The sequence below is a fragment of the Saccopteryx bilineata genome, chromosome 2 (assembly GCF_036850765.1).
Source record: "Saccopteryx bilineata isolate mSacBil1 chromosome 2, mSacBil1_pri_phased_curated, whole genome shotgun sequence".
Classification (NCBI taxonomy): Eukaryota; Metazoa; Chordata; class Mammalia; order Chiroptera; family Emballonuridae; genus Saccopteryx; species Saccopteryx bilineata.
In genome coordinates, this window is record NC_089491.1 from 372,630,616 (window position 1) to 372,646,310 (window position 15,695).

Consider the following 15,695-nt stretch of genomic DNA (forward strand, 5'->3'; position numbering starts at 1 on the left):
AGCAAATGTTGGAGAGGCTGTGGAGAAAAAGGAACCCTCATCCACTGTTGGTGGGAATGTAAAGTAGTACAACCATTATGGAAGAAAGTATGGTGGTTCCTCAAAAAACTGAAAATAGAACTACCTTATGACCCAGCAATCCCTCTACTGGGTATATACCCCCAAAACTCAGAAACATTGATATGTAAAGACACATGCAGCCCCATGTTCATTGCAGCATTGTTCATAGTGGCCAGGACATGGAAACAACCAAAAGGCCTGTCAATAGATGACTGGATAAAGAAGATGTGGCACATATACACTATGGAATACTACTCAGCCATAGGAAATGATGACATCGGATCATTTACAGCAAAATGGTGGGATCTTGATAACATTAATATGAAGTGAAATAAGTAAATCAGAAAAAAACAGGAACTGCATTATTCCATACGTAGGTGGGACATAAAAGTGAGACTAAGAGACATTGATAAGAGTGTGGTGGTTACGGGGGGAGGGGGAAGAGGGAGAGGGAAAGGGGGAGGGGGAGGGGCACAAAGAAAACTAGATAGAAGGTGACAGAGGACAATCTGACTTTGGGTGATGGGTATGCAACATAACTTAAGGACAAGATAACCTGGACATGTTTTCTTTGAATATATGTATCCTGATTTATTGATGTCACCCTATTAAAAAAATAAAATTATAAAAAACAAAACAAAACTGCCATCAGGGGTTATCTTGGTGGTGACATAGTGGACCCTTTAAAAATTTTAGCTTGGCCCTGGCCGGTTGGCTCAGCGGTAGAGCGTCGGCCTGGCGTGCGGGGAACCGGGTTCGATTCCCGGCCAGGGCACATAGGAGAAGCGCCCATTTGCTTCTCCACCCCCCCCCCCCTTCCTCTCTGTCTCTCTCTTCCCCTCCTGCAGCCAAGGCTCCATTGGAGCAAAGATGGCCCGGGCGCTGGGGATGGCTCCTTGGCCTCTGCCCCAGGCGCTAGAGTGGCTCTGGTCGCGGCAGAGCGATGCCCCGGAGGGGCAGAGCATCGCCCCCTGGTGGGCAGAGCGTCGCCCCCTAGTGGGCGTGCCGGGTGGATCCCGGTCGGGCGCATGCGGGAGTCTGTCTGACTGTCTCTTCCCGTTTCCAGCTTCAGAAAAATCCAAAAAAAAAAAAAAAAAAATTTTAGCTTTATACCCCGCCTGTACTAAAAAAACACAAACTCTAATAGCTGTTATTAAAAAAAAAAAAAACCGCCTGGCCTGTAGTGGCGCAGTGGGATAAAGCGTCAACCTGGAAAACTGAGGTTGCCGGTTCGAAACCTTGGGCTTGCCTGGTCAAGGCACATATGGGAGTTGATGCTTCCTGCTCCTCCCCCTTCTCTCTCTCTCTCTAAAAATCAATAAATAAAATATTAAAAAAAAAAAAAAAAAACCCAAAAAACCTGATACCAACACACACACACACACACACACACACATCATTCCATTATGCAAAGTACATCCTCTATGATGTAAGGTAAAATGTCTACATTTCCTATAAACTACTGGCTTCAATGCAGTAAAACTTCCGATCTAAGTTGAGCAGGAAGAAAAGGACAGGTGAGTTCAAGTATTTCAACTCAGAAGCATAAAAATACTGTGTATACGTGTCAATGTTTATATGTATATACTGTCTTCTGCATTCCCGTGAATTGGACAATGTGCGAGCAGTTGGCACTTCATGCTTCAAGTGACGGCGAAGAACAGGGTTAAATCCACTACCCTCTCCCCACGCACTCTAGTAATTACTCTATTTCCACGTCATATTTCCGGGTGTGTGTGTCCTGTCTCACGCAGAAACTGAAGTTCAAAGAGGGTAGGAGTTACCCCTGTTCTTTTTGCTGTCCCCTGAAACCCAATTGAGGTGTTGGACCCCCTGAGGATCTGGCGATGCCTGGGGACTAACTGGCTGATTCCCACGTGGTAAGTGGCTCCCACTCTCGGCGCCACGTGGTGTCAAGAACAGGAAAAAGGGAGAGCAAGCAAAGAGAGCCGCATCAGGGCATTTAAAGTGTCTTGACGTCACGCACTGCCAGGAACTCAGCTGAGTTTTTAGCAGGACATTCCAGTCATCTTCCCTCCCTCCCCTTGGGCTTCTGGGCCCAAGACCTCGGCAATTCCCTTGCTGTTGAGGAGGGAGGAGCACTAGGGCTTTGGAACAGCCATCACGGGGCGTTCCCAGTCGCTTGTTGGCGCCGCCCCTTCTCTTAGAGGCTCTCCTCATTGGCCAGTTGGTGGGGCTTTGGGTGTACAGTACACTCTCTCTGGCCTCTGGGTGGAGGAGAAAACTGGCCGTCTCATGAATTATGCAGAACAGCGTGTTGAGGCCAGGCTAGGGCTGGGCGGGGATTGGCTGGAGGGGCTGTAATTCAGAGGTTTCCGGAGCTGCGGCGGCGTAAACCGGGAGGGAGAGCCTGGGGTTCCATCGTCTCAGCAGAGGTAGTGAGCCGGGTCTGGATCCTTGACGAGTAACCCTGCTTGCCTTTGCCTCTCTCCGCGTCTGCTAGGAGAGACCCTGCGGCCTGAGGGAGCCCGCGGCCCGCACACCGGCGCAAGCGCACACCCCGGCTAGTCGGGCCTCAGCCGGAGAAACAGGTGAAGGGGGTGAAGGGTGGGGCCAACCCCCCATGGCTCCCGGGCCTGGGGATCCCGAGGGGCGCCGGAGGGGCTGGGAGCTTCTGTGCTGTTTGGGGAAGTTGTGGAAGGAAACTTAAGTGGGGCGGGAGCTTACGAGGAGACAGGGAGGGTCGCTCTGAAGGGACATCTCCCGGGGATGACAAGAGTGGGCCTCGGAAGGGACAGGGCGCGCTGGAAGGAAGTTTTCGTTCTTCGGAGAAAGGGGAGGCGCCGAGGAGGAAAGAATGGGCTTGAGGGGGAGGACTTCGGGGCGAGAGCACTCTAGGGTGGGGGCGGCAGGAGTGAGGGACAGCCCCCCGACTTCCTGCTCACTGGGGCTCCGGGGGCGTTTCGGCCACGGGAGCGACTGTCAAGCCGGCGGAGATCATGGGGAGGTGGGGGTGGTGTTGGAAAGAGCCTTCTTTTCCCCAGCCTCCCTTTCCTCGGTCTTGCCCTGTTCTCGATCCTTTAGGAGCCAGCTGTGCCTCTCTCGAGGTAGAAATAGGTGTCTTCCCCCTACAGCCTCATGGACTGGTTGGTTGTGGGTAGGATTATTGCATAAGAGTCAAGTTTCCTGTAGGGAAATTGACAGTCTTACATACTTTCTAAATTCCTTGTCATATTTTTCTAGGTTAAGCATTGCTTCTCTCTAACCCCCTTCTTAAAAATCAAAATAATCCCCCCCTCCCATCAAGCCAACTTTAGGGAGAAATAAACCTCTTTTCTCCTTGACATTGTTCTTTTATAAGCACCTGGTAAACTCGTCTAGAAGATAAATAATTGAGCCCTTGCTTTTACTGGATTGTGGTGTTGCTTAATTGCATAGGACAGAATGAACCAATCGAGAGTGGGAGTTTTTTTGTCTCAGAGCCAAGATCTTGGGTAAATGCAGAAGAGAGGGAAACAAAGACAGGCTGGCCTTGGACAAGCCATGTGTGCAAACTTTACCTGAGAGGGTGTTTGGGCTTAAGTTAGTAAAATTCAAACTGTCACCCAAGTTGCTTTTTCCATGTTTAGTACACATCCCTCTGTGTTATATCAAATGGGTGTTACACACATTTTCTTATAAAAAATGTAAATCCTGTGCATCTGCTGGTTTTATTAAAGGGTATATTTATTCAGTATATGGGTGGTGACTTTGGCTAGCTGTGCTGATAAAGCGTTGGTTTGAATAAATTAGAATAGTAAATCATCTCAATCTATATATGTGGCTTTAGACTGTTACAACTTGATTCATCCAGTTTTCTGTTTGTTATATATTAAGTATCTGTATTTCAACACATTTATTTCCTTATTACATGTGCCAGACTGGAGTACTAGGAGAATTTATGCTCGTACTTTTGCATAATGGGATAGGGGAAAGAAGTCTGCAATACAAAAAAAAATGTTGTAGATGTTGGAGGGTTGATCTTAGTCTCTATATTTGTTAGTGTATCCATCACAAATAACCACTAGCAAATTTATGAATCTTTTATTTTTATATGTAGATATGACTTGATGCTCAAGGGGTAGTTCATATAATCTTATCCTATTTTGTAGATAAGGAAATTGAAGCCAAAGGAATATGACACTTGTCCAAGGCAGCAGAGTGCCACAATGGTGCAACTCACACCTCCTGAAATTTTTTGTTCTTTTGACTCTGCTTAAGTATTTCGTCTTTGTGTGTGTGTGTGTGTGTGTGTGTGTGTGTGAGACAGAGACAGCGAGAGACAGAGAGAGGGACAGATAGAGACAGACAGACAGGAAGGGAGAGAGATGAGAAGCATTTATTCTTTGTTGCAGCACCTTAGTTGTTCATTGATTGCTTTCTCATATGTGCCCTGACTGGGGGACTACAGCAGAGCGAGTGACCCCTTGCTCAAGCCAGCGACCTTGGACTTCAAGCCAGCAACCTTTGGGCTCAAGCCAGCGACCATGGGGTCTCGTTTATGATCCCGTGCTCAAGCTGGTGAGCCAGTGCTCAAGCCAGCCACCTCAGGGTTTTGAACCTGGTTCCTCTGCGTCCCAGTCTGATACTCCATTCACTGTACCACTGCCTGGTCAAGTATTTGGTTTTGATGTAGAATGAGTATAGTAGACCCTGTTGGGAAAACTGTCAGTGAAATTCTAACCTACTTGGACAGTGAAATGCTACATGGGGAATATGTAGTAAACAGAAAAGTACAAAGTACAAGTGGGACTTGTTTAGGTTATTTTTCTTTTCTTTCTTTCTTTTTCTTTCTTTCTTGTTGTTGTGGGGTTTATTTTTGTTTTTGTTTTTTTAGTGATGGGTTCTTTTTCTAATTGCTCTGTCTAATTAACTTGAGAAGACACTTTTTAGTTGGCATAATTTATCAGAATTTAGCTATTTGTTAATGGAAAGAGATATTTATTAGGCAAACTTATAAATGTCATTTCAACCAAAATGCCTTGTGACTGGATCAGTGGTCATTTGTGTTTCCACAAAGTTGCTTTCTCCCATTTGCTTCTACATGGTTTGATATTCAGATGTGAGATGGAGCAGAGATAGTGACCTTCATTTTAGACACTGAGTTCAGTACCTTTTTACCTTATAGTTTTCTCAGATGTGGTATTCAAATGAACAAATACCCTTATATTTACTTTTGGCAACTTAGTGAAAGTTGCTGTGAAGAATAAAATGACTTGTTTACTGAAGTTTACTGAGGCAACTTGATAAATGCTTTACCTATTCAATGAAACATGTCCTCAAAGAGATGGGGGACAGTGTCTGATGATCAATACATTAGCTATTTTATATAAAAAACATGTAGCACAGATAAAGAACATTTCTGTTATCATGGTAAGTTCTACTGGGCAATGCTGCAGTAAGCGCCACAATCTTTAGAGGAAGGAGAGTTTATGAGGCCTGGAATTGTCTAGGAAGTCTTCTTGCTAAAGGAGAGATTTGATCTGGGTCCCAAATGATGGTTGGAATTTGATAGGTATAAAGAATCTGAGGAGAGGAGGTATGGCGATATAAGACAAAATCCTGGTAGATTAGGCAGTTAAATAGGGGAGAACGAGTGCCTACTTATAAGACGTCTTGAATACAAGACCAAGGAATTTTACAAGACCAAGGAATTTCAGTTCTGTCTTTTTCTCTTTTTGAGTGGGGGGGGGGGGGAGGGAGAGAGAGAGAGAGAGGGAGAGAGACAGGAGGGGAGAGAAATGAGAAACATCAACTCGTAGTTTTGTCACTTTAGTTGTTTGTTGATTGCTTTTTCATATGTGTCTTGGCCCGGGGGGCTCCAGCCAAGCCAGTGACGCCTTGGTCAAGCCAGCGACCATGATATGACCCCACACTCAAGCCGGCGACCCCACGCTCAAGCTGGATGAGCCCCTGCTCAAGCTGGTGACCTCGAGGTTTTGAACCTGGGACCTCAGCATCCCAAGTCAATGCTCTATCCACTGTGCCACCACCAGTCAGGCAGGTCTGCCTTTTGTAGGGGAAGCTTTTAAAGATGTTTGAAGCCAAGTACTGGTGTTTAATTATGGAGTGCCTAATGTGTCAGTCATGTGTCGGGCATTGGTTAATTTCTACAAAGTATATCAGTGCCCATGGCCTCTGTCCTAGTGGAGTTGTCATTGAGGGTGGTGACCTTATAAACTGGGCCAGCACCCAAAGAGAGGTGTCCTGATTTATCAGATTTGTGTGGGTTAAATGAAGAGATGTTTTTTGTGTGGGTTTTTTTTGGTATTTTTCTGAAGCTGGAAACAGGGAGGCAGTCAGGCAGACTCCTGCATGCGCCCGACCGGGATCCACCTGGCATGCCCATCAGGGGGCGATGCTCTGCCCATCTGGGGGTGTCTCTCTGCCGCGACCAGAGCCACTCTAGCGCCTGGGGCAGAGGCCACTGTGCCATCCCCAGCGCCCGGGCCATCCTTTGCTCCAACGGAGCCTCAGCTGCAGGAGGGGAAGAGAGAGACAGAGAGGGAGGAGAGGGGGAGGGGTGGAGAAGCAGGTGGGCGCTTCTCCTGTGTGCCCTGGCCGGGAATTGAACCTGGGACTTCCGCACGCCAGGCCGACACTCTACCACTGAGCCAACCGGCCAGGGCCAAGAGATGTTTTTTGAGGATTTAAAATTGGCTACAAATTGACCACTCACATTTTATGTCTTCCATGTTAAAAATTTTACTATAACCTTTGATTCATTCATAAAAACCAGCCAAAGAGCACTTGTAGGGTATTCCCAAATCCTGAAGAAGCTTTGGTGGCTGGAGCAGCCTTGGTGAGGGCCAGCAGGATGACATTGCTGGGCTGTTTCAGTCTTTGTTGGTTGTGGGGGGAAAAATGTTGTGGTTACATACTCGTTGCTAGGGACCTTGGCTTTCTCTGGTGCACTTTAGTCAGGATGGACAGATGGTACTTTGGTGATAAATTGGAATGTCTCCAGTTTTTAAAGGGAACAGCATATGGAAGAATGAATTTCTTTTAGGTCAGTTCTCATTTATCATGTTAGGATGATCACAACTCTTAGTTCAGATAGACAAACATATTATTTTTTGATAGCCAGTTATTATGCTAGGCAGGATCCAAGTATAATGAAACATGGTCCCTGTTTCCACGAAACTATGGCATTATTGTGGGAGATGGGGTGTGCTGTGTCATTATGGACTTAGGGCAGAGCAGATGACAGAATAGTGGTGTGAGGCCAAACTTTGTAGTCAAACAGGTCTGGTATTGGATCACAGACCTGCCACTTCCTAGTCAGACTCCAAGCCTCGGTTTTCTTATCTGTAAAAGGAGAGGATAACAGTACCTGTCTCCTGAGGCTGTTGAAGATTCAGTGAAATAATACAAGTAAAATGCTTAGCACAATGCCTGAGACATGGTAAGAACTCCATAAATTGAATTTCTTATTAAATGTTTAGTTAAAGAGATTGACTTCTCTTCAGGGGTGAGAAAAGGCTTTGTCATTCAGGGGCTTTACTGGGTGGGAACCCATAAATAGGGTTTTGTAGGATGAATAGGAATTCTCCTTCAAAGCTGAGTAGTGAACAGTTGCATTCAAGGCAGAAGGAACAGGAGTGTAAAGAGGCTTAACACAGCATAGTCAATTCAGGGAACTCTAAGTGGAGGTCCTTAATTTAGGAGAAATAAACTGAAGGGAAAGGAAGCTGTGGAGCTACAGCTCTTATCCTTTCTCTACTGTTAATAAGTGGGTTCAAATGTCATTAAAATAAATTGTTCTGTCCTGTTTACAGAACTAATACATGCTTGGTAAGTACTAAAGGGAAAAGGGGGGGGCAAATAGAAGAAGGAAAAGGGGGGATATAGAATGATGGAAGGAGATTTGACTTTAGGTGGTGAACACAATACAACAGATGATATATTATAGAATTGTACACTTGAAACTTAGATAATTTTATTAACCCAATGAATTCAATAAAAAAATTCAGAAATAGTTTAAAAAGAAGTAATACATGCTATTGTAAACAAATTGGAATTCATAGAAATATAAACTATTTTATATATTTCTGTTACTAGTTTGGTATATATTTCTCCAGGTTTTTTGCAGCCTTTTCTACTTATTAGTTTATCTTGGACATACATATTTATTGCAAATTTCTTTTTCACAGTTTATTTTTTAGATTTTATTTATTGATTTTTGGAGGGAGCGAGGGAGAGAGAGAGAAAGAAAGAGAGGAAGAGAAAGAGGGGAGAGAAGCAGGAAGCATCTACTCATAATAGTTGCTTCCTGTATGTGCCTTGACTGGGCAAGCCCAGGGATTTGAACCGTCAACCTCAGCATTCCAGGTTGACGCTTTATCCACTGTGCCACCACAGGTCAGGCTTCTTTTTCACAGTTTAATAAAAGAACAATGTGGAAGGCAGATCTGCCCCCTCCCCCATTAAATAAGTCTGGATTATATGATTTTCCTTTCTGCTACCTCTATCCATAACAATAAATAATGTTTATAATTAATGAACTTTTACCTGACCTTTGGCTCTTTACCTACATTGGATGAAGAACTTATATTTTGAGCTTTCCCTAAGGTAACTATATATTATTGCGGTGTCGCAATGGTAGGGCAGTGGGGCAGTATGTTTACGGGTTTCATAGTCCACAGTTGATATAGGAGGTAAAACAATGGACTATGAGGTCAGACTCCTTGGGTTTTAATCTTTATCTACCACCTTGTAGATCTTGGGGGTCAGTTGCTTTAATTTCTTTGTGTTTCAGTTTATCTAAAAATGCGAGTACCCGCCCTGGCTGGTTGGCTCAGTGGTAGAGCTTTGGTCCGGCATGTGGAAGTTCTAAGTTTGATTCCCAGTCAGGGCACACAGGAGAAGCACCCATCTGCTTCTCTACCCCTTCCCTCCTCTGTCTCTCTCTCTCTCTCTCTTTTTTTTGTATTTTTCTGAAGCTGGAAACGGGGAGAGACAGACAGACTCTCGCATGCGCCCGACTGGGATCCATCCGGCACGCCCACCAGGGGCTACGCTCGCTCTGCCCACCAGAGGGCGATGCTCTGCCCCTCCGGGGCGTCGCTCTGCTGCGACCAGAGCCACTCCAGCGCCTGGGGCAGAGGCCAAGGAGCCATCCCCAGCGCCCGGGCCATCCTTGCTCCAATGGAGCCTCGCTGCAGGAGGGGAAGAGAGAGACAGAGAGGAAGGAGAGGGGGAGGGGTGGAGAAGCAGATGGGCGCTTCTCCTGTGTGCCCTGGCCGGGAATCAAACCGAGACTTCTGCACGCCAGGCTGATGCTCTACCACTGAGCCAACCGGCCAGGGCCTCTCTCTCTCTCTCTCTCCCTCTCTTCCTCTCCCTCTCCCCACACTCTAGCATGGCTCCAGTGGTCAAGCAAGTTGGCCCTGGGTGCTGGGGATGGCTCCCTGGCCTTGCCTCAGGTGCTAAAAATAGCTTGGTTGCTTGGCAACAGAGCAGCAGCCTCAGATGGGCAGAGCATTGCCCAGTAGGGGGCTTGCTGGTTGGGGCGCATGCGGGAGTCTGTCTCTCTACCTCCCTGCCACTCACTTAATTAAAAAAATGTGGGTACCAGGTCCAGTTGGAGGAGAGTTGTGAAGGTTAAGCAAGACAATATATAAGTACTTTGCATAGTACCTGATGACAAATAGCTAACACTTGAGTGCTATTAATTAATATCATTAAAAAGCGCAGTATCTAACTACAAAATCAGGAAAGTTATGATTCACAGTAGCCATTAATGACCCAAAACAAAGGAAAGAAGGAGCAATTGGGCGATTCTAACCTAATAGGAGGAAACTAAATGAAGAGAGACCTGGGGGATTTTCATTGTGGTGGAGGAGATGGAGGCTGTCACGTAAAAGAAGTAGGCAAGGCAAACCAAAAATTCCTGTTTATACCATGTCCCCATGAGAAGTCTCTCTGCATCTTTCAAAACCTATGATTGAGACTCATTTATATGTCTTAAGCAATATTCAACACATAAAAAATTTATTACCACTTAGAAATTTGAACAGTCTCTTGGAGTTCTTTGTAACACAAAAAATGCAGATAATATTGAAAGTTTGTGGGGTAGAGAAGTCGGGCAAGGAGGGTGGGAAGCATGCAGTTTGGGGGTGAGGCAGAGTGAAGGGTGTCTATGAGGCTGGGAGGTGATTTGTTCCCTCTCATCTCTGTGTGTACTTGTGTGCATGTGTATGAGTGTGTGCTTTCATTGGAGGAGTAGAGCTATTCCTGTCCTGTAACTTTAGTTTGCAAACGAGTCTGTATTCAAAATAATCTTGTGGTGAAGAAGAACTCAGCTTGTCTACGAAACAGGTTCTTACACACCAGCTCTCCCGTTTGGGATCGGAGAAGGCAGGAAGGAAAGACCTTCCAGTTGTTTCTCGGCTGTATGTGCAGCAGAGCGTGAAAGAGAAAGTAAACTTTCTGGTAAATAAATGGCTTCCCCATTGTGGAGGAGGTGTGCAAATTATTAGGGGGATGTTTGGGTAATTTTTGTAGAAGCCATTTCTGAAAATTGATTTAGATTATCGAAGGTAAACTCAATTTTGGAAAACCCTGCCTTGTCTGGTGTTAACCACCTGTTTTCCCGCTTTGTTGATTGATTTTATTAGTTTGCCGTGTCCTGACCTCTCATTCTTGTTACAAGAATTAGAACATTTGAGTCTGAATTGAGCACTTGCTTAGGGGAAAGCTTCCTAAACTGCATGGTTTTTGTATATTTTCTAATGTTAATTTTGTTTTGCTGTTTAGCAAGCATTCTTTCTGACAGATCTAAAAGCATTAGACTTTTACTTTGGTCTTCCCTGCTTTCCCCCCTCAACCCACCCAAATGTAATCCTCAAAACCTCAAAACCAAGATGTTAGCTGTGTAATTACCTCTCCTAGAAACCCAAGTGCAATATTGCGCCCAGTTAGCATTAAAATAGTCGGCCTTTGAATGTTTTTCTACTCGTGGTTTAGACAATAAATATTTAATCTCCTACTGACTGCCTGATAGATCTGTTTTGTATTTGGGCCGTTTTTTATCAGTATGTTTAGGGAAAGCAAATTTATTGAAACATGAACCAAACTAAAGCATAATTAGGATGGTAACTGTCTAATTCACAGGGGCAGGTGAAATAATTGAAGTATTCTGAAGCCAAATGTCAATATTTATTCTTAATTGCCTATGTTATTGTCCCTTTGTATTAGAGTGCATAAATAAGAGTAGAATTTGCCCTGGTTAGATAGCTCAGTTAGTTAGAGCTTTGTCCCAATACACCAAGGTTGCGGGTTTGATCCCTGGTCAGGGCACATACAAGAATCAACCAACAAATGCATAAATAAGTGGAACAGCAAATTGATATTTCTTTCTCTTTCTCATTAAAATCAATTAAAAAACAACAATAACATTGTACTTATTTAAAAAAAAAGGGGGATTGTAAGTGGGCATAAGCATGTGGGACACTTTAGGGTCTTAATTATTATGTTGAAGAATCATGGAGCCATCTAAGATTCCTGTTTCTCCATTGTACCTCTGTGGTTCCAGTGGCCATTGTGGGGGAGGTTGTGCCTATTGGGGGACTAGGGCTTTATGGGAATTCTCTGTAGTTTCCACTTAATTTTGCTTTGAACCTAAAACTGCTTTAAAAAGTAAACATTGGCATGGCGTGTGCATGTCCTGAGTTTGATTCCCATTCAAAGTGCCCGTCTGCTTTTCCACCCCTTCCCCTTCTCACTTCTCTCTCTCTTCCCCTCCTGCAGTTGTACTTGATTGGAGTGAGTTGGCCTCAGGCGCTGAGGATAGCTCCATGGCCTCTACCTCAAGCGCTAGGAAGAGCTTGGTTGCTGAGCAACGGAGCAATGCTCCAGATGTGCAGAGCATCACCCACTAGTGGGCTTGCCAGGAGGATCCTGGTCCTGGCATATGTGGGAGTCTGTCTCTGCCTCCTTTTCTCTCACTGAATGAAAAGAAAAGTAAAGTTTAGCCTGACCAGGTGGTGGTGCAGTGGATAGAGTGTCAGCCTGGGATGCAGAAAACCCAGGTTCGAAACCCTGAGGTTTCCGACTTGAGTGTGGGCTCACCAGTTTGAGTGTGGTGTCACTGGCTTGAATGCAGAATCATAGACATGACCCTAAGGTCGCTGGCTTGAGCTCAAGGTCGCTGGCTTGAGCAAGGGGTCACTAGCTCTGCTAGAGCCCCCTGGTCAAGGCATGTATGAAAAGGCAATCAGTGAACAACTAAGGTGCCACAATGAAGAATTGATGCTTCTCATTTCTCTCCCTTCCTGTCTGTCTGTCCCTCTCCCTCTCTGTCTCTCTTACTAAAAAAAAAAAAAAAAAGATAAAGTTTATTAATTAAAAAAGAAAAAGTTCTGTTTTCTACAGAAATATCCAAGGTGTCCTTGGTCCAAAGTGCCCTAAATGTAGCTGTGTGATTCCATAGACTTCTACCTCAGTTAACCCTAAGCTTTACAATGAGAGTACCATTCTTTAATACCCACTGAGAATATTTTCCAAGTAATGGAGAATGAGACTGGAGGTAGGAACAGAAAAGACCCCTACCTCTCTGGATTGAACTGCTTCCCCTTTTCCAAGGAGATGTGAGTCTTAATCAATTTGCAGCAAGAATATATTAGCTTTGTTTTTCAGTTCCAGACTCCAGTTTTTTAAAAAAACTTATTTATCAATTTCTTTTTTCTTAGAGGGGAGGAGTGAGAGAACCATTGATCTGTTCCTGTACATATGATCTGTGCCCTGACTGAGGGTTGGACCCGCAGCCTTTGCGTATTGGGACAACCCTAACTAATTGAGCCATCCAGCCAGGGTTGCACTCCAGTTTTCTTTATTGAAACTTTTTTTTTTTTTTTTTAGAAATAAAGGGTGTGTAGTATATGGAAAGGCTTCTCCTCACCTTGTCCTCTGAACCGTCTTCCTCAGAGACAGCTGGTTACCTATCTCACTAATCTTTTCAGAGTGATTTATGTGTACACATGCAAACATATTTTTTCCTTCCTTTTTCAGGTAGGAACAAATTATACCCAATAACTGTATCTTTTTTTTGTCACTTTATCTTAGAAAACACTCCATGTGGATGTTTATATCTGCCTCATGTTTTTAAAGTCTGTAGAGTAGTATTCTAGGCTATGAATGCTATTATTTACTTAATTAATCTCCTAATGATAGGCATAGATTGTTTGCAGAATCTAAAAACAGAAAACGACATTGTAAATATCATCAATTTATGTTCAGGAGCATACAAATAAATCAGTATATGGTTTTTTTGGGGGGGGGTGTTTCTTTTTTGTGGCAGAGACAGAGAGGAGAGAGAGGGACAGATAGGGACAGACAGGAAAGGAGAGAGATGAGAAACATCAATTCTTCGTTGCGGCTCCTTAGTTGTTCATTGATTGATTTCTCATATGTGCCTTGACCAGGGGGTCTTCAGTAGACCGAGTGACCCCTTGCTGGTGCCAGCAACCTTAGGCTCAAGCTGGTGAGCCTTGCTCAAAGCAGATGAGCCCGCGCTCAAGCTGGCGACTTTGGGGTCTCAAACCTGGGTCCTCCACATCTCAGTCCGACACTCTATCCGCTGCGCTACCGCCTGGTCAGACAGTGTATGTTTTAATTGTAATATGCTTACTGTTTAGAAATGTAGCTTTTCAGTTAATAGAGTGCACGTTTTCCCCCTTAAATTTGAATATTAATTCTGGGGAGAAGTCTATCAACTTCATTAAATGAAACCCCAGTGGTGTTTGTCACTTGGGCAGGTAGAAATTATTACAACTCCCCCCAACCCCATTTTTAAAAAATATTTTATGTATTGATTTTACAGAGAGGAGGGAGGAGTGAGAAGTATGAACTCATAGCTGCTTCGCTTTAGTTGTTCATTGCTTGCTTATAGTATGTGTCTTGAGTGGGCAAGCCCAGGGTTTTAAACAGGTGACCTTAGAATTCCAGGTCAATGCTCTATCCACTGTGCTACCAGGGGCCAGGTCCCACCCCAGTTTTTTTTAAAGCTTGTGTTCATACACCTATGATGCCAGGGCCCCTATTGCATTGATGTCAACTTCCCCATTCCTAAAACGGAACAAACTTTTTGTTAAGCCCCATTGCTCCATTGGCAAGTGGGATAGGGTTGTTTATGTATTGTTCCCATGGATGAGTTGCTCTCTGATGCTTCTGTTTGAGTTGTCTAAAGCAGCAATTCTTTTTTTAAAAAATTTAATCTATTTATTTGAGAGAGAGAGAAACATCAATTTGTTGTTCCACTTTTTTATGCACTCATTGGTTGATTCTTGTGTGTGCCCTGACCTGGATCAAATCTACAACCTTGGTGTATTGGGAAGACTCTAACCAACTGAGCTACCAACCAGGGCAATAACAGCACCTCTCAGAGTATTGTCCCCAACAGACCCCTGTGGATTCCTGAGATCCTTTGGAGGGGGATGTCTTTGAGATCAAAACTACTTTATTTTTTTTTTTATTCACTGAGAGGAGGGGAGGCAGAGAGACAGACTCCTACATGTGCCCCCACCAGGATCCACCTGGCAAGCCCATTAGGGGATGATGCTGTGCCCATCTGGAGCGTTGCTCTGTTGGTCAGCAACAAAGCTCTTTTTAGCACCTGAGGCGGAGGCCATGGAGCCATCTTCAGTGCCCAGGGCCAACTTACTCCATTTAAGCCATGGCTGCAGGACAGGCAGGGAGAGAGAGAGAGAGAAAGAGGAGGAGAAGCAAGAGGGAGAGGCGTAGAGAAACAGAGGGTACTTCTGTGTGCCCTGACCAGAAATCAAACCTGGGACATCCACATGCTGGGCCGATACTCTACCACTGAGCAAACCAGCCAGGGCAATTTTTTTTTAATTATTAAAAAAATTATTATTTTTTTAAGTGAGAGGAGGGAAGATAGTGAGACAGACTCCTGCATGTGCCTGGACCAGGATCCACCTGGCAATCTCCATCTGGGGCCAAAGCTTTGACTATCTGAAACCAATGCTAGCAACTGAGCTATTTTTAGAGCCTGAGGCAGAGGCTCTATGGAGCCATCATCAGTGCCCTTGGCCAATGTGCTGAAATCAGTCGAGCCATGCTGTAGTAGGAGATGAGAATAGGAGAGATAAGGGGGGAGGGGGATGTGGAGAAGCAGATGGTTGCTTCTCCTGTGTACCCAGAATGGGTATCAAACCTGGGACTTCCTACTCTGGGCTGATGCTGTATCCTTGAGCAAACTGGCCGGGGCCCAAAACTACTTTCATAATATTATTTGTGTTTTTTACTTAGTGGCCTTTTCACTTATATTGATACTACTAGCCATTGTATCCACTGCATTCACAGGGAAAAAAGAACTGATGTCAGTTAATTTGAGTGATGAAACAATAAACAATATTAATTTCATTATCTCTCAACTTTTTATTTTTTATTTTATTTATTAATTTTTTTTTAGAGAGGAGAGAGAGAGGGGAGAGAAAGAAGGGGGGGAGGAGCTGGAAGCATCAATTCCCATATGTGCCTTGACCAGGCAAGCCCAGGGTTTCGAACCGGCGACCTCAGCATTTCCAGGTCGATGCTTTTATCCACTGCGCCACCACAGGTCAGATTATCTCTCAACTTTTGAGGATGTGTTCTTTAGCTATTCTGTAAATAAA

General features: G+C 44.6%; 1 protein-coding gene across 4 annotated transcripts in view; it reads left to right on the forward strand.

Moving 5' to 3' along the window:
- The first annotated feature begins 2,347 nt into the window (after positions 1 to 2,347).
- The window catches only part of STAT3 (signal transducer and activator of transcription 3), a 68,732-nt gene continuing 55,384 nt past the window's right edge, over positions 2,348 to 15,695 (forward strand). For 3 of the 4 annotated variants that reach the window (XM_066263594.1, XM_066263593.1, XM_066263595.1), the window contains exon 1: positions 2,348 to 2,612. The gene's annotated coding sequence lies outside the window, so the exon portion shown is untranslated. The remainder of the gene's footprint in view (positions 2,613 to 15,695) is intronic. The other variant, XM_066263592.1, reaches the window with a different exon arrangement.